Below are 19,117 nucleotides of genomic sequence, written 5' to 3'. Positions count from 1 at the left end.
AAATGCAGGGGGAAAGGAAACCAGGCCCACAACTCTCAGTGAGAGCAGTTGTGATCCTATCCTAAACCTCATCTTGGAGTGGAACAGGCCACGAAAGCATCTAAAATGTGACCACAAGTAGGAAGGAGCACAGCACTGGCTGAGGCTCATCTACCATTTCACCACATGCCTCCATAAGCAGATCACAGAAGCTGCTCTGGACCTGGGATGGGGACGCTCATGTTGCCTGTTTATTGCAGGCAGAGATCATTTGATTTGACTAGAGTTTAAGTTATTTATTCCAACAAGTAATTCACCCCTTCAACACTATATTTTATAACCAGCTACTCTGCTTCTGCAAGCCAATGCTGTCTCATGCAGAGCTGGACGGGTGATACTCTCCAATAGCTGGACTCCAGCTTCACATTCCTCACCTCCACGGCCGCGCTGCCCAGAGGTTTACTTTACAGATTCCCTGGCTTCAAGAGGCAGCTATCATATTCCCCCGCCTCCCTACCCAGCTTAATAGGGCCTTTGTCAGTGGTGGTGCTCAGCCCCGGCCTGCCGGCCACCCGCCAGCCTACCTGGCCCTCCCAGGAGAGGCACCAGTTCTGATCCACCCTGCCTGCAGCCCTGCGTGCTTAAGGAAAATAAAAAGGAGGACATAGCACAAAGCCTGACCCCGTTTTTAATCTGTGATGTGTTTGTGCTGAGGACTTGCCAGCCACCATAAGGAAATCAGTCTTCCAGAAGGACGTGTCTGGTTCCTTCAGAGAGGTCTGGACTGGAGAACAGTTCCTGCTTTGCACTTTTATCCCAGACCATGAGTCCAGATCTGATATAAAGCACACCACTTCAGTTAATCTTATGAAAGTGCAAGCCCAAGATTAAAGTCGATTAATCCCATAAAAACGGATTACCACAATCAAAGTACCTGAAAGGAACAATGTGGAAATGGCAGTTATTTCTTAATACCTTTCATTTTTGTATCTTAATTACAGTACAGAGAGGCAGCTCTGTGGTTAGACATTTACACAAGATGACACTTTCTATTCAGCAATTGCTGTAATGAGGCCCAAATCCCCCATGAGCATCACCACAGGCTCCCACATCACATCTCACTCCTAGGAGATTCTTATTGATGAAGAGTGCAGTCCAGAGCTGCCCTGGGACAGAGGACCATGTACAGAGGTTTGCAGATTTGCATGGTCAATAGGGACTTTGTGAGGGTGGTGACAACAAGCTGCCTAAATAAGCTGTGGATACCCCATCCCTGGAGGTGATCAAGGTCAGGTTGTATGGGACCCTGGACAACCTGATCTAGTTCCTGATTTAGTGGTGGGAAACCCTGTCCAAGGCATGGCAGGCAAAAGTAAATGACCTTTGAGGTCCTTCCTAACATACTCCATTCTATGTTATGACTCTATGGGTGCCTGGCCACCCGAGTCACTGCTACTTGCAAAGGTAGTTCACACATCCAAATGCAAATATCTGGAGAAGCAAAGAAACACTATATACAATAGGGCTAAGCTGATGGTGAATAGAGTCCTAATAGGTAAATATTTGTGTACCTGTACCTCTCTGAAAGGCTGAACTCAGCTCACTCTTCAAAGCATGGGTTGAAAGAGCACTGCCTACCCTCTATTTATTCCCATTAGAGAACACTATTACCCCTCTGGGCCAGAGTCTTTAGCTAATGCTTAGATTGTTTTTGTTGAGGAAACTGGAGATTGAATTGTGTATAAACAGGGTAGCAAACCTGTTTATTTACTGAAAATGGGCATTAAATTGTATTTCTGTTAACACAATCATCAAACAGAAAGAAGGAATTTCTTTGCTCTTTATTCCAGGCCTTTTATTCACCAGCCAGCACTTCACCAAAAAGCATGAACTATTTTCTTTTTGTTTTTCTTTTTTTTTTCCCCTCCTCTCAGGGCCTCACTAAGACTCATTTGACCACTCTTGGCTTTCTGCAGTGATCTCTTCTTGCTCTTGTGGTATCCCAGCTGCACCGCCTACGCACTGTTTTACCCAGCCCACACCCAGACATACCCTATCCCTTGATTTCAGCCCCTTCCAAAGCCCTCGCAGTGATACAGATCATTCCAGATCTTCAGCGCATTCTGTGTCACACAGTCAACTGTCATTGCCACTTTAGGTTTTTTCGTGCTTTTTGTAAGTAAGAGATGACTTCTATATCAACTTGAAGGATACTGCAGATAACTTCCACGCCAGTGACACACTCACTCCTTCAAGAACTCTGGGCAACTCTATGTTACTACCAGACTCAGACCGAGTCAGCGGCCCCACACCAGCACAGGTGGCATGCAGTCCCACATGGAAAACATTTGTTTCTAGCATTTTTATTTGGAATCCCAATTCCCAGAAGTGTAACTAAGGCACAGAAGGAGCGGAGGAGAAAACTGTGTGGTTGCCCATTCCCTTCTGCCTGATGTCACACCATGTAGAGAAAACTCCTACCTGTGCCCACACATGCTGTCTGACAGTCACACAATGAAAGTGGTGGCTTTGGCCACCCAAGGATAGACAATGTGACTCCTAGTTTCTGTGAACTCTTTCATCTTCCCTCCTGCTACAGAGGAGAAAGAGAAGCCACAGCAGATGAAAAACATGCTCCTGATGCCACAGCACCATGGAAAAAGAGGACACTGGGATACTTTGGTCCACTGACTTCCCAAGCACTTCATAAGTGGAATGGCTTCACCATCAGTCAGTTACTGACATTAGGCAGTATAGATATCTTACTTTAAAACTGTTCCAATACTGTAAATATTATATTATGGAAATAAGGGATAAGAAACCAAATTCCTTTTAGAACAGATAGTATGTATTTCAAGAGGCTTTAATCAAAGCCATATTGCATGTGGTTTAGTTGTAGATTTGTGCAGACAGTAAGAAAGCCTGAGAGATGAAAGTCAGTTCTGAATTTTTTGCCTCCTGAAGAGATGAGATCTTCATATAGCTAACAGCCCTCAGAAACTACACTGCTAAATTATGGAGCAGTCACAGAACCTTCCTCTCAGCAGAAACGAAATGACACAGTTTCATAGACAGGCGGGAAAGGAAGATGAAAGGAAAGTTGTGGGTTTGTCAATATACAACCGGATCTCTAGTCTAGGTAGTTCATTACTCCCAAATAGTACCACTACCACGTTAAGGAAAAAAGATACATAAGCCTCCCTGTGGTGGTTTGATTTAGTCTCTGCTTACCATTGAAGTTATCCTAGCCATTAAGAACTACAGATTAGCTCAGATCCTGTGTTTTTTTCAACACTGATTTCTACAGTCTCTCAGGATACTGCTATATGGCAGCTGCCTACCTGAACTTTCCCGAGTTGCTCCATCTTTACATCTATTATTTTCTGACATGTACAGTTGAGATCCACTGTCTAATCACGTTACAAGAAAAAGTTGTTTGATTATCCACCACAAATGCAGCTACCTGGAAATGATACAATTTATGCTTAACGGATGTACAAGTCAGTATTCCTGCTCACCTTTGCTCTATATATTGTTTTATTTAGGGTAACATCCAGGCAGAACTATATGCAGTTATGCTATTCATTACAAATTACTTCGCTGCTAGATCTTGTTTTTTGCTTTCTCAGGCTGCCACACATCTGTTCAGACACCAGTGCTGGAAGCATACCTAAGGATGGCAGAATTTTTGGCATGTTCCCAATAAACCATAAAACAAAGAACAGTAGCTTGATATATTCTCTTATTGTTTGGACTTGATTTGAAAATGAAGTTGGTAATCTTTTGATCAGTTGCAATGTAAAACCTTATTGTACAGACATAACTGTTTTCCACCCTGAGAAAAATCATGGGCTATTTTCCAGATGCATTGTAGCACAATGGGCATAGCATCAAAAGGCAGGATCAGTGAGCAGAGGAAAAACAGATATTTCTTTTTGTTTGATAAGTTCATTCACTGAACAAGTCTGAATCAGAAAATCTAATGCGCTTCAGATTTTAATTCACGAGTAGTGGCCAACAAACTGTAGAAGAATTTGTCCTTAAACAAATGCACTTTCAAAGGATGTGAAATATCTTAATTTTGCCAAAAGAGAATGGGCTAAACCCTCATCTCAGTTACTGACTGGCTTCAGTTCCCATGGGATGGGATTTGGGATGGTGTATTTAACAGGAAACAATAGATCAAACAATCTCATTGCCTGTAAAAATTAAACACTCTATTTTCATAACTTGGGAGTTATGTAAGGAATATTTCAGAGGCATGCAGCTATAAGAACGCTGTACCCAGCTAGCATACTTTGAAGGATAAGGCCAAATGATAATTGCCTCCAGAGCTCGGGAAGTATAGAAATCTCACATAGTCACAATCCCTAGAGCATGTTAGTCAGTTTGGTAATCATTTAATGCACTTTTGGAGAGAAGATTTAGGGAAGGAGGAGAAGGACTAGAAGAGGTCTTCATGCAGCCAAGTTTTATCATTCTTCTTTGTGCATATCGTGCATATCCTCCCTCAACTAGCCAAGCACCTTGCTCCCTGAACGTCACAAAACATGTGTGTAGGCAATGTTATATGCCTCTACCACTCCCAGGCACAAGGAGAAATAAGTTTCAGCATTTTCAGGAGCAGAAATAAAGTCATAAGCATCTCCAAGATGACTGGATTATCTGCTTTTCCCTCAGAATATGTGCACTTTGGTGATGTGGGACAGTGAAAATCACATACACACATACACACCCTTCTGTGTGTATATTGGCTAATAGAGATCTCAGCCTGGAGTGCTGTATCCCTTCTTTAAAATAGCTCTTTTAAATTTAATGAAATACACATATGTGGGGGGGATGGAAGGGGGGGATTGTAAAAAACATCCACCCAGCTGAGACAGTGAATCTCATGGCTGGTGAGTAATGAGAACAGAAGACAGAAAAACTCTGAAGAACCCAGCCCTCACCTTTGTCCAGCTCATTAATTCCTCCCAGATAATGCAGACACCTGCCCTGTAGCTTCTTGGCCACTCTGTGATCTGCTTGATGTTTTCCTTATGCTCAGAAACAGCCTGTTTGAGAAAGGAAATCAACAGTGAATGTGAAATGTGAAGAAGTTCCGTTTTGAAGAAAGGTTTGGAGAAAGGGAGGAGTAGTCTGGAATGATCAGAAAAGAGCTGCTGAAAGTAGGAAGGAACACAACAAGGGGAAGAGATTTCCTCTTGTAATCTCTGTACCCCAGCAGAGGCAGATTTGTAGCAAGGGAGCTGTTGCTTAAGGACCCAGAAACCACCACACCATGTGCATTTCAAGGTTTATTTTGGATAAGCTCTAATCTGACCCTGTAGCACATTAGGTGTGCTCCTGAGGAACATCGACAGGATCAATGGCTTCATGCAAAAGGAATTCAGTGAAGTTGCGTGCTCCAAAACTTGCAGCTTGACCCAAAGCGTGGAAAATCATGGAATCATAGCATCATAGAATTACTTGGGTTGGAAAAGACCTCAAAGATCATCAACTCCAACCGCAGCCTAACCATAGTACCCTAACTCTAACAACCCTCTGCTAAATCATATCTCTGAGCACCACATCCAAACGGCTCTTAAACACATCCAGGGACGGTGACTCAACCACCTCCCTGGGGAGCCTATTCCAGCGTTTAACTACCCTTTCTGTAAAGAAGTATTTGTTAATGTCCAACCTAAACTTACCTAGGCACAACTTGAGGCTGTTTCCCCTCGTCCTGTCACCAGTGAGAAGAGACTTGCTCTGCTCTCGCTGTAAGCACCTTTCAGATACTGGAAGAGAGCAATAAGGTCTCCCCTCAGCCTCCTAAACAGCCCCAGCTCCTTCAGCTTCTCCTCATAGGGCTGATTTTTCAAGCCCTTCACAAGCCTCGTTGCCTTTCTCTGGACCTGCTCCAGTACCTCCATGTCCTTTTTGTACTGAGTTACAAAACTGAACACAGTACTTGAGATGAGGTCTCACCAATGCTGAGTACAGGGGCAGGGTGACTTCCCTAGTCCTGCTCATCACACCATTCCTGACACAAGCCAGGATGCCGTTGGCCTTCTTGGCCACCTGGGCACACTGCTGGCTCATATTCAGCCTACAAAATATGGTAATGATTGGAATGTTTGCTGCAAGAAGTACTCCTGATCCAAACTAAAATGCTAAGTGGAAATACCCTGGGAGATGTGACATTGGGTAAAACTTGATCTGGTGAAATTCTGAAGCATATAGAGGGATTTAGACTAAATATGAGCATAAAAGAAGAATTTGTGAAGGCTATATGATCAATTCAGAAGCAACAGAGGCACATTCAAATCAATAGTGTTCTCTGTATCGTCCAAATGAGACTAGGGGAAAGACAGCTTTCAGGGATCACTTCTCAACCAGGACTGACACAGTCCATGTTTATGGAGAACAAACAGTGGATGTAAGCAAAGTGGAGCAGTGGGTGGTGTGTTTCAGCAGTGGTGACAGCAACAGTGGGTCTCCTCTGCTCAGATTTTTACAAGCACAGCATGTAGACTCTTGTTCATCACTGGTGAATATACACAGCTAACCATGGTAACAGCATTGAAAAATAGCATTCTGTCGCTGAGAATTTGCTCTATCAAATAGTGTTCTCTGTATCTGTTGTAGTTTCCATGGAAAAAGATAGGAAACATTACTTTCAGAGTGACCTACATACTACAGTAGGCATGTAGGACTGAGTCAGCATTGAACAGCTCTGTTTGTGAAGTGCTCTGGATACAGGCTCTGATCCAAGTTGGAAGATATATAGTTGTTGCATTTCTCACAAAATACCCACTCAGGCAGGAGAAAATCACTGAGCTGTTTCTGTGTCTTGTCAGTTAAATTAATGTGATAAGGCACTTGAAATATTATCCAGAGAAGCAGTCTATCTTCTTAGGCTACTTTCTGCAGGGTTGTCACCACAACCTAATCAAGTTTTGTTGGAATGCATTACCCATCTTTTTATACTCAGATTTTCTGGCCCTCGATCTCCAGGGCAGAGACTTACAAATACCAGGTGTTACTCTACTGTGGCCCTTAGCTGAAGGCTGGGGAGATGGATTCAGGACAAGAGCAAGTGGTAAAGCAGGAGCAGCAAAAGAGTAGATAAGCTTTCTGCTCCTCCATACCTTCATCTTACATCAGTGTGGGAAGTACAGCAGGTGAATGACTACAGGCTGTCTTTGGAAGCAACAGCAGTGCCCAGGTAAAGAGCAAAACACCAGCTCAGAAGCAACCAGAAGGTTCCTGATGGGACGTGCAGAACCCAGTGTGTCTGCTATGCTCAAATAATCAAGTACAGGAAAATGTTTGAGATAACAAAATGGCAGCAGCTCTTGTAAAGCCTCTTTTCAAATACAATGTAGATATCTATGTAATATCTAACTAATTAAAATAATTGAGTTTTATGAGTCAATTATTATATATTAATTCATTTCCTGAAAATGTAGCCCTTTTCCCACCTTATTCATTTGTCTATCTGCTTTTTCCTCCATGATTAGAGACAATGGGCTAATCACATTACTTTCCTTTATATCAGTGGGTATTTTCCATTAGTTTTTAGGAAGCTTGTGACCACCTTCTCTTCGTCAGTGGAAAGAAAACATACTGATTTAACTAAAGGTATGGTGTAGATATAAAGATAGGCTATCTATTGATGTACATAGGTTACTCCAAAAGTAATGCCTGCTATTCATTTCCATGGTAACTACAACAGATAGAAAGAGCACAATAACACTGACAGAGAAAATTCTCAGCTATCAAACAGTATTTTCAACATAGTCATCACCACCAGCCAATCTGCATGGATGAGGTGATGGAGACATTCTTCATTTTGTTGTGTGACAGCTATGCATGACCATCTGGGACATGTCTTATCTTTCATGTCACTGTCACCACTGCTGAAATGCACCACACTGCCTCACTGTGCTCACATCCACCACATGTTTGGTTTCCATAAACTTTCAGCAGGGATTGATGAATGGCAATGGGTGTAATTTTTTTGCACAGAAAAATTCAGTTCCACACCTTTGATTCATATGCACTTCCATGTCAGACATCGTTGTGTCAGAGTGCCTTTCTGCTGCCAGCAGTTGCAAGGCAACAACATGGAATGAAATACTGGTGGGATGGTTCAGCCTCTACTGCCATACTACCATCTACCCCTGAAATTATAGGCCAATGTTATAAAACAGGAGGCATTACTTTCAAAGTAGTTCCTGTAAGTGTGTAGTTATGCTGCAGAAATGAATCTTTCCAGAATTATCTAGAGATGGTTTCTGAGAAACCCCACTCTGTCCATAACAGTGGACAGAGGTACAGAAATTCAGTTCATATTTGTGATCACAAGAATGAGACAACGATAGCACAAGCTGCAACAGGCAAATGGGCATGTCCAAATTGCTGTATTGCATTACAGCTCTCTTCCCACATGTACAGTGAAGTGACAGTCAGTTATCACCCTGCGGTGTCAACCATGAAGCGTCCAAGGTGTGGCTCTTCCTGAATGAACATGAACAAAGGAGTAACCGTATATAGTGGCAGCATCCTCTCTACCAAACATCTTTCTGTTCCAAAGCACATGATTTCCCCCTCACATCCCAAATCTGCAGGCTCATTCATCACCGTATTATTCGAGTTTCATGCTGTTATAACTCTGTTAACACCAGGCCCATAGAAACTCTGATTGCCTGCTGATACTGAAAGAAAGCACACGTCTTTCCAGTAACATAAAACCAAGTTTTGTTCTGTAGCTTCTTTCAAAACAAGCTGTTCCTCTGTATTCAAGTTCATGACAGCTCTGTAAATCACGGGCCACTTGGCAGTGCAGCTCTAGAAAAACTAAATACAGAACATTATTAAAAGTCAAGACTTGCAGCTATTTTAATGCCTTCCTTTTACACTCCTGCAGCTGTGACAGAGCTGTGTTTGTTGCACACATATTTTGTGATTGCCTTAAGAGAATTGGTCAATTCCTTTATTAGAATATTAGTTTAACGTTTTAATCCAAGATATTCTCCTACCACACACAAGAATACACAGTAATACCTATTAATTTCTCCTATGTGTTTTCATTTTAGCTGAAAGCAATAAGCAAATAGCCAAAAACAGCTGAATCTAGGAGAATGTAAATAAGAGATCCTTGCCAAATCTTTCCTGGTTACCAAACGTTCTACCAAGTTTAAAGATCCCATTGTGATAACTTTGTACTTTATTTATAAGGCTTTGAGTAAGCCACTCCCTTTCCATATTTGTTTGAGTTCATGCTTGTATTCCCATGATTATTGCAAAGCGAATCCAGGTGAAAGGCTGCTCTTGCTTCACACCAACATTCATCTGAGTTGTTCCCCTTTCCTGATGACATGTTTTTAAAACATCAACCAAAGACTTAGAATAAACTAGAAGAATTCAACCAAAATATTTGAAGTCCTGCTGAAGCTCTGTTTTCTTGAGAAACAAGGCACCTTTCACAAAGCGATTTAACTGCACACTGAGTTTCCAAGATCTCATTCTAAGGAGCTTTTGTGAAGTTTCCAAATGAAGAAAAGCTTTTTCTGCTCTTCTCATTTCTCCAGTGGTCTGAGAATACTTTGAATCATATCCAACAATGTGGATATCTTCTAGCATCATCAGTGATATCTCTGCAGCGCTGGATGCACTCCCAAAGTCCTGCCTGAACATATTCTAGGTTGAATTGTGCAGGACTTAGGAGGGGTTCTCTAAACGCTGTCTCTCCTCTGCGCTTTCACTGGGAATGCAGACAAGCATTCCCAGGGTGTTACACAACTTTGCCGCAGGTAAAGCATGAGGTACCAAGTGAGAATGCTAATTAGAAAAAATTCAAAACCGAGTGACCTTCCCTCAGCCCTAACATGCCGCACAGTGCTAGCTTTGCCCTGACATGCGAGGCACTTCTCTTCTGTATCTAGTCCAGGAATCGCTTTAGATTTCATGAATCTACACGCAACATGAGTCAGATGTAAACAGAGTTGCCCAACCCTTTAAAAAATTCCATTACACTTACTCTTCCTGCCAGTTGAAGTGAAAGTTCTAGGCAGAGCAGGTGGCCCACAGTTCACCACCTATTTTCTCTGGGCCAAGAAGCTGCGATGAGACAGTGGGTGACAGCACAGGCTGCTATCTGTGCACACAGACATCACCATTTTCAGACAACCCTACTTTAAACTATCAACATGCTGAGAGCTCTTATTGGGCCCCTGACACACTCCAGCCCATCCAGCTATCTAACTGAACTGTCCAAGGATGCCTCCCAGGTGTCACCTTGGCACCTGTGGCTTAAAAGAACGTATAAAATAAATTACCTACAGTCATCAATTCTGCTGTTTTTTGTTTGTTTGTTTGCTTGTTTCCTTCTTTCTTCAAATCTCATGATATTTCACGCTCAGTCCAGAGTTCCACTGAAACTGAATGAAATTAATTGAGATGCACTGGAGTTATGGAGTTGTACTGATACTATGCAAGTACTTCCTAGGCCCACAGCCAAAAGCTGGGAGAAAACAAGGATATTTGGTACTCAGCGGTAAAAAGCACTTATATTCATTTACCCATTACTACATGAGGAGATGGCACAAAGAATAAGTGTAAGTTTCTCCCCAGAACTTGCAAGAAGGTTGGCTGATATGTACCAGGGGGTTGAACTTAAAGGTGAGTCAAGAAAAATGAAGTTTAAATTAAAAGTTAAGTGAGTTTAGAACAATAGGCTCATGAGTTTGGAAAAATTCATCTTTGCTTTCCACCTTGTTCCTTCCTAAGATGCTAGTTGGTTATTGCTCCTTCATAATATAAAACAAAATAAGAAATCTTTATCTCCAACCTCACTTCAGTGACTCACACTAAAAACATACCCTTTTACTTCCCTGAACTTCTGAGGAATTCAGAAGTGCAATCCTCAAAGCCCTGAGGGAGGTTTGGCATTTCATAATAGCCCAGGAGCCCCACCTGATGTGTAAAGAATGCTTTGAAACATGCCTATGATTAATTAATTAACATATTGGCATCTTGCTAGCTTTTTAACACTCCCCCTAATGTTTTGGTTTAGAGCTGCCCATGCCTGTCAAGGAGACTGAAGTGGATTTATGTCATTACCTTGTAAAGAATAACGTATTTTACATCTAAGTAAACACAACAATGTAACACAGATACAGTAACTTGTATTAAGGATTAATTACAACTATTTGCAGCACTTAGAGTAGCCAGTTTACCAAGGGAGGAAGCAATTATTTTTAAAGACTGTTCTTTTGCTTCAACATTTCTGAGCAGTTGCATCATCCTTATTCCATACAACAAAGTCAGAATCCAGAATGTAGGAAAACAGTTCTTCAGATATGAGTGGCTGTTCTGTCCTTAAGTCTGAGCATCCAAGCAAAATGTAGGCTTGCTCTCCCCACTCCCAAGAAGGGGAATGCCTGGGAGACAACGCAAGGCTGGATCCACTGTGCTGTTAGTGCTGTGGGGAGGATCCTGGTGGTCACAGAGCAAGGAGCATGGAGGTGGGGGGCAATGAGCCCTACAGCCAAATGCTCTGTGCTTCCTTGTGGGTTTTGTGATTTGAGCTATCCCAAAATATCAACCAAGAAACTGAATTGGGTCATTTAATTTGTAGAAAAAACTTTGCTCAGAGAGGGGGAGTTAAATTAAATCTTCACTGAAGAGCTAACTAAACTACTTGGTTAACCAGGTTATTTTGGAATATTTCTGCTTATTTAGGTAGCATAAACCCACTCAACCGTAATAACAAAGTACTACCAAAACACCTAGGAAAACACAAAACCTCTTTCTTCCCTTCCAGCTACTAGAGTAAATAACTTGTTTGTTGCATACGAGAGAATCTGAGGCAAGCACTAAATCAAAGGAAGGAGGTTTGCATTTGGAGGTTGGTGGCCATGCTTGCATCGTGTGGGGGTGTATTTCACCGTACAGCTGTGACTCCAAGGAAAGCCATCTCCTGTGCCTGTGGCTTTCCCCTTGACAGTAAACACCTGCACTATTGTGGGGGGATTGGTGGTTCTTCGGCAAGGGTGGTGCTGGCCCAATTGCCAGCATGTGGTCCAGGTGGTTTTTTGGGGCTGTTTTCTATCATCTTGGAAGGACAGGATCAGTTTGCAAGCAAGGGCTCTGACTGACACCTGGATGTGTCACCTCTCGCTGCTGCATCAGAAGCCCATGCAGATCTGGGAGCAGTTGTTCTTTTTCCATATTCTCTTCTAAGTTGCATAGTGGCCTTTGCCTTGGTTTGACTACAGAAAGTAGTACAAAGTTAGATGCCGAATTTGGAGGTGGTTTGTGACTGTCCCACCAGTCAGTGTGAAGCTCTGCTGAACCTCATTTTCTAATTTAAAACATGGAAGTAAGGAGTAGCAGAAGTGAATTTCTCTTTGGAAATGGTTTTAAGTCTAGAGCTAGTAACTGATTCCATCAAAGGAGGCTGCTTTTCCAGTGATGAGATGCCAGATAAAGATCAAAACTAAACCAGTGTTCACAAATAAAGCCATAAGATTAAAAAAAAAAAAAAAAAGCAGTTGAAAAAGACTGAGTGGGATTCAGTTTAGAAAAAAATACATATATGGGAAATAATAACACTAAACCTTTGAGAAAGAGCAGCCTTAGTAGAAAAGACTGAGTTGATACTGAATGTCAAGATGTTTATTAGCTTAAAAATTTATAATTCAGTAGTGCTGGTACAGAAGTAGGATACACTGATCTGTTTTGTATGACTCTGTATACAGATATGGATACCTCAATACTGGAATGACATTTGCAGATTGGAAGGAACTCAGCAAAGGGAACAATGCAGATAAAGGAATTGGAGACAAATGTAGGTTGAGAGAGAAAATAGGTTAACACATAGCCTGAGGGCAAAAGAAAAATATGGAAACTCTTACAAAAGTGTGAACAGAAAGGAATTAAACTGTTTAGATTGCTACAGGAACATGGAAGTAAGCATAGTAACTTATCCTACTCCTTGTACTACTGAAGAAATATAAACACCATGTACTGTGTAGTCTCATTTGAAGGTGGAAATCAGGAACTGAATCTATTTCAAACCCGCTGTTCCTATGTTTAAGTTTTTCACTTTTTTACTGACTAGCACAATTATTTTTCTGCAGACACATCACTACAGTATATTGAGTTGCCGCCCCAAAAGACTTCTGCACTCTTTCTCCATGTATACATTTGTGGTAGCCAAGAAACAAGAACAGAATTTTGTTATTGTTGATTGAGCATCTGTCATTTCCACTTTTCTCACATTTCCAATCTGTGTATTTTAGGAGTTACTATGTTGTCTTTGAGCAACAAAAACATTACAAGCATAGTGTTGACCCAGCTTTTCGTCAAGAACCATGCCAGCAAGTGCCACTGGTGGCACCATATTCAACTCAAGAGACCAAGTCATGCTCACGATTACGTCTGTTGCGACGCATAAAGGAACATTTGTAACCAGAGCCCATTGCTTTGACAGGATCATAACTCACAGGATAATCAAAAATAGTTGATGATAACATGTGTTGTTCAAAGGAAGGAAATAGCCTTTGAAGGGCATTTCCACACATCAGATTTCATTATGTAACACCAAAATATGTCTTTCTGAGCATCTAGAGATTTCACATCCTGCACCTTTAGAACAAATTTCACCCAAACGGGTGGCGAGTGAGTGAGAAAAAGGTAAAAAGTCCAGAACCTGCTTTTCTCTTCCTCTCCTAAAATTTACACAATCTATGGTATGGTCTGAGTCAACAGGTCTCAGCAGACTCAAATGCTCTAGTGCAAACACAATTTTATTAGACGTTCTTCACAACTTTTATTCTCACTTAATCATAACAAATACTGTGCTTTCAAGAATGGCCTGAGCAGAAAAATATTATACTCATCACCATTTAGGATTCTCAAGAAGTTCTGGAGAGTTTAGGGGGGAAATATGAAGGAAAATAATCATCACAATTTTGAGAAGTCTGTAATGCTTAAACTATGCTAACAACAAGCTGTACGCACTAATTACATATTTGTAAAGAAATCTGATCATCAAATATCATCAAAATACAAATTCACACAGTACATGGCATTTTTTCTTGGGGGGGTGGGGGAAGAAAGAAAAAAAGAATGAATTACTAAAGCAGAAATCATTTTGATTTTATTTGCATTTTTGGATACCAAAGGCATTGAGAAATTCCAGGCTCTACTGTCCTTCTTCAGTGTTGCTTCCCTTGACAAAAGTTAATCTAATAATATTGCACTACCTGTTAAAGTTCATACCCGGTGTAAATTTAGCTTCATGAGCAAATTTTGTAGTTCTTAGTTGATAAAAATGACTTTAGAAACCAAGAGGAATGTTGACCAACCTAACTAGAGTCCTGCAATCATAAGCTACACAGTTGATTGTTTGTATCCAAAAACAGCCATACAAATTTGTCTAAAATCTAAATTAATCTAAATTAAGACAGAAAATTTGTCCCAAAAGACTCGGCTCCATTCTGCACTGTTGCCTGGGCACTGCCAGCCTGGACCCACCGCTGGCTGCAGCAAGCTCATATCATGTCCTGCTGTCTGACACCAGACTTTTCAATTTGTTTCCCATCCCATCATCAGCAATTAAGAAGGGGAGCAGGAGTCTGAAGGAGTGCTACATTGAACAAAATACCAGTTTTCAACATCCATTCCCTACATGTCCTCCTCAGCATCTCATCCTTCTGTTGTTCTCAGGCACACAGCACTTTACACAGAGAATTGTTTGTCAAAAAAAAGAAAAGAGGCAGATTTCCATGTAGAGAGCTCTGATAGGTCTGACCTACTGAATTGTCCCGTGTTACAAGTGGAAGGACATTTGCTTCTATGATTCTACAAGAGTAGTCATAGTACTGAGGGACATGGTTAAGTGGGCCATATTGGCAGTAACTGGAAAGTTGGGCTAGATGATCTTTTCCAACCTCAATCATTCTATGATCCTGAGATTCTATTAATTGTAACAAGGAAACACATCCATGCTGTTACTCTTCACATATTAAGGAAGGTAATGCACATTGTATGAGACTGGATTCTGTTCCATCCAATAACTTGACCTCTGTTAAACAGAAGAAGCCTATTAGGAATTAATGCACTGCATGTAGAGATGTCTGGTTGCATTCCTCTTTCACAGACATGTGTTTGGCGCCTGTGGTATTAACTTTCAGACTTTGTTTCTTTTTACTGCACATTCATCGGCAGTATTGCTGCCTACAAATGGGGTGCAGTAGAAAAACAAACTGTGTTGCCTTTGCCTTTTCCCAGTTCTCTCAGATGAAAGGTAGGTCATTCATAGGATCATTAAATGGTCTTAATGATTCCTTACATCAGACGTTAGAACCTAACGAGAGTTTATTTTCAGCTTCAGTAGGAACTATAACACTTAATAAGTTTCTATTTATGAGCAGCAGTGGGTTTTTTTGAAACTCCAGTAGCATCAGAATCAACAGCACTGTAAAGAAGCATCTCTGGAAAATGAGAAAATGATACTTAGACACAAAACTACAGGAAAATCATTATTGTTTAACAAACAGATAATTGTTTAAAAAAAATAAAATAAAAAAAAAGTATTATATCCTTACCTGCTTCAGAGCTACATTATATGCTATTTTGATTAAGGATTTGGGTTTTTTTGTTGTTGATGTTGTTGTTGTTGTTGTTTTGTACAAACAAAAACAATTCTTGTTTTGCAGGCAGCAGAATGAAAAATACACCATGCAGAATGTAATTCACAAATCATTAAGTGGTGGCTCTAAACAGAAAACAAAAAAAATCTGACCCACAAATGGTACAATTTATGTTTCAAGATTTTTCTCTACTATAAAATAGCTCTGGCTGAATTTCTTCAAAACTAATGCATTTCTTACTTCAGATATGAACATACCACTAAGTTAAATCAACTACAATTTTCTTTAATATAGCTGACAATAACTTTTCATTATATACTTTTCTTCATATTTCAATGCGTTTGGAGTATTTCTACTCCTGTGAACTTACTATGCAGTAATAACCATGCAGGTTTTATGTTTTGACATTAACAGGTTACAGTGCTCAAGGCAGACATCAATAATTATATAACTTGATACGTCCTCATTCATTCTTCACTATTCATAAAACAGTAGCTAAAAAAAACCATGAGTACCTACATACATTATATTAATTCATACGATGCATGACATCAGTTCAACTATAAGCAAAAATAATTTCAATAGCAGGATGTAAGTGCTTATACATTACTAAACAAAGGAAGTTAGAAGGAACATTTATGTGAATACACTCCAGAAAAGAGGAATCAGCAAGAGAATACTTGGGCAGGTCATCTCACATGCTTTTAACATGATAGCCACAGTGTTCGTGTAGGCACAGCTACTCAGTGATGTAAAGCAAAGTAAAATCTTCCGTGCATGAATATAGTTGGACAGTGATGTCAACACCAGTCACTTAAATGGGGATAAAGAGACAATGGGTCAATATATATATATTTATATATATATTTATATATATATATATTATATATATATATATATATATATATATATATTATTATTATTATTATTATTATTATTATTATTATTATTATTATTATTATTATTATTATTATTATTGTCAGCAGCATTTTCCTGATGAGTTGTCTAGAAACAGAGCTTTCAGGGCTTTGAGAGTAGAATTCTTTATTCTGTATTCATACATACAAAGAGGTTCATACAGACCATAATAAATGAAGTGGGTGAAATTGATGTTACTGGGAATTATTTGTATTTAGAAAAACACTTGTATTCCTTTACATGAAATACTAAAGTTATTCCCAGATATATCTGTATTTCTAGTTTATGATCCCCTGTGGGAAATCCAGTCTAGTTGGAATTTCATGATGAAATATCAAATAAGAAAATCTAACCTTGGCATTTTCATAGCTTGGTCTGGAGAACTAAGATATCTGTTGACATTGATCAACCAGTAGCTATGACTCAAAGAAGAGTAGCACCCACTATTTTGCTCATAGAATGGTACACTGATCTGGACATTATGCAGCTAATTTGGTGATGCTTTTATATTCACTTTCAACATCAGCTCTACTTGTTTCAAGCAGCTGAACAGAACAGTGTGTTGTAGCACATGGTTGCAGAACTTTCTGCATTTGTAGAGAAAATATCACCCAAAAATTTTATTTACAAATCATCATGTTTGCAGACTGAGCAGGCAAATTCAGAGACAAACTTCTATGCTCTTTCTTTCTTCCTTTACTGAGGTAAGAAATAAGCTCCTTCTCTATCTTGCTATCAGTTTTAGCAAAACTGATTTACTTACTCTGTAAAGTGAGAGTAAGGGGTCACAGCTCACAGAATAATTAGTATGTCTTACCCATTATTTTATAAACCTACTCCATGGAGAACAATAACATTTGAAGGTGCTTATAGGAATAGACAAGTCACCGAAAGATTATCTTCACCAGCTCCACAAACCATCATTACCCACCTCTTTCTTTCCCTAGGAAGAATTTGTTTCATTCTCAGGAGAAGAGTAGAAAGTATAAGAACAGTGATAATAATTTTTCCAAAAGATTTGAGTATTGAACCAAAAAAGATTTGATGGCCAATTACTATACTAGGATGCAGGAAAACAGGTGTCACCTCTTGGCTCTTTGAAAGACTTTGAGTGCTCATGGCTTAAGTGAAAATCACTGTGTATCCCAAGCCGATGTGTTAAGCAAGGATATTAGTTTTTTTGTGAAACTGTAGAGACAGATCCTTACTGTAGCCTCTGCCTCCTATGTCTGGCATTGAGGACATTATTGACCTCACATCCAGGTTGAAAGCGCTGTATGTGGTAGGCTCCTGTGATGATGGAATACCTTATCAGCAACTTTCTGTGCAATTCAGTGACATCTACTACAGATTCAGTTAAACCGTGAACTTGCTTAGTCCCAAATAAGATAGTAACAGTGCATATTGAGTCTACTGTGTCCATGCACCCACCTCGCATGGGCAACTACTTCTGTAAGATAGAAATACTAATGTGTAAGGAGGCTAAGAAATAGCTTCTCATGAGATCATGGGCATCTAAGTTGGATGTAAGCAGACATAAAACACTTAAACACAAACTGTGGATCTTGAAATATCCTCTCCCCTACATTTTTGTCAGCAATGTTGTTGGAACACAATTTGGTACCTGTCTGTAGGGGGCTCAAGGTCACTGTCCGCATGCAACAGCAATTGCTCTGCAGTCCATGTCCTCTAAAACCTGCAGTGCCACTCTGCATGCTTACTAACACTGTGGTATATGGACACATTCAATACATAGATGGGAACAAGCACTTGAGGAAGTATCACAGCTGCTATTTCACTTGGAGGAGGAAGAGAAAAAGTGTTACAACAGCTAAGAAATTAAAGATGATAAGGACAACCAGCGCTCAAATCCAAATAGACCATGAGCTCTGTTGTCTCAGAGATGGCCTAAAGCAGTAGAGCTGGAGACACATTGCAGTAAGAGTGCCTTGGAGCAGCTGCACTGTACATGGTAAAACTGCTGATGTCATTATTTAATGAGAAAGAGACTGTGTGACTCTGGTCAAGGGGTCACATACTGGCCTGGAAGGAAGGATGTGATCTCCAGAGGTCCCTTCCAACCCCTACAGTTCTGTGACTCTGTGACACCCAAATTCCCTAACCTGGTCCAAGTACAATCATAAATAAACAGATCTGTGGAAGAAGACATCCATGGTAGAAGTGCAGGTGAAAAACATCGCAAGTATTTACATAGCCTCACACATATATGTACATACATATATAAATGTATCCTAAGAAAAATGAACTACACATTATTCTATAGAGCAACAGTGAAGGCACGTGACACAGAAAAACTAGGAAAGAGTAAGACATATGGTCAGAGGTCTGCAACAGCTTCCATACAAGGAAATGATCAAACAGATCAGTACTCTGCAGTCTGGGAAACAGATGACTGAGGAGGGATGTGGCATAAGTGTGTAAAGTCGTGTCATGGAGAAGGCAGTCTGGCACCAATGTTTTACTGAATTTTCCAGTTCAAGAGCAGGGGATATCAAATGAAGTTCCAAATGAGAATTCAAACAGAACTGAAAGATAAAGTTTTCATGAAATGG

General features: G+C 40.3%; 1 long non-coding RNA gene across 2 annotated transcripts in view; it reads left to right on the top strand.

The window, feature by feature from the left end:
* Positions 1 to 19,117, top strand: part of LOC146762337 (uncharacterized) — a 40,133-nt gene that overhangs the window by 5,952 nt on the left and 15,064 nt on the right. Inside the window, exons 2-3 of one of the 2 annotated variants that reach the window (XR_014933873.1) lie at positions 2,579 to 2,709; positions 3,609 to 3,701. The exons of the other annotated variant lie outside the window; for it this stretch is intronic. This is a non-coding gene — a long non-coding RNA (uncharacterized LOC146762337). Of the gene's footprint in view, positions 1 to 2,578; positions 2,710 to 3,608; positions 3,702 to 19,117 lie in introns of those variants that run through there. 2 annotated transcript variants of the gene reach the window in all.

The sequence above is a fragment of the Coturnix japonica genome, chromosome 1, assembly GCF_054131305.1.
Source record: "Coturnix japonica strain WE chromosome 1, WE-NBRP24, whole genome shotgun sequence".
NCBI lineage: Eukaryota > Metazoa > Chordata > Aves > Galliformes > Phasianidae > Coturnix > Coturnix japonica.
This window is presented reverse-complemented; position numbering and strand designations above follow the sequence as displayed.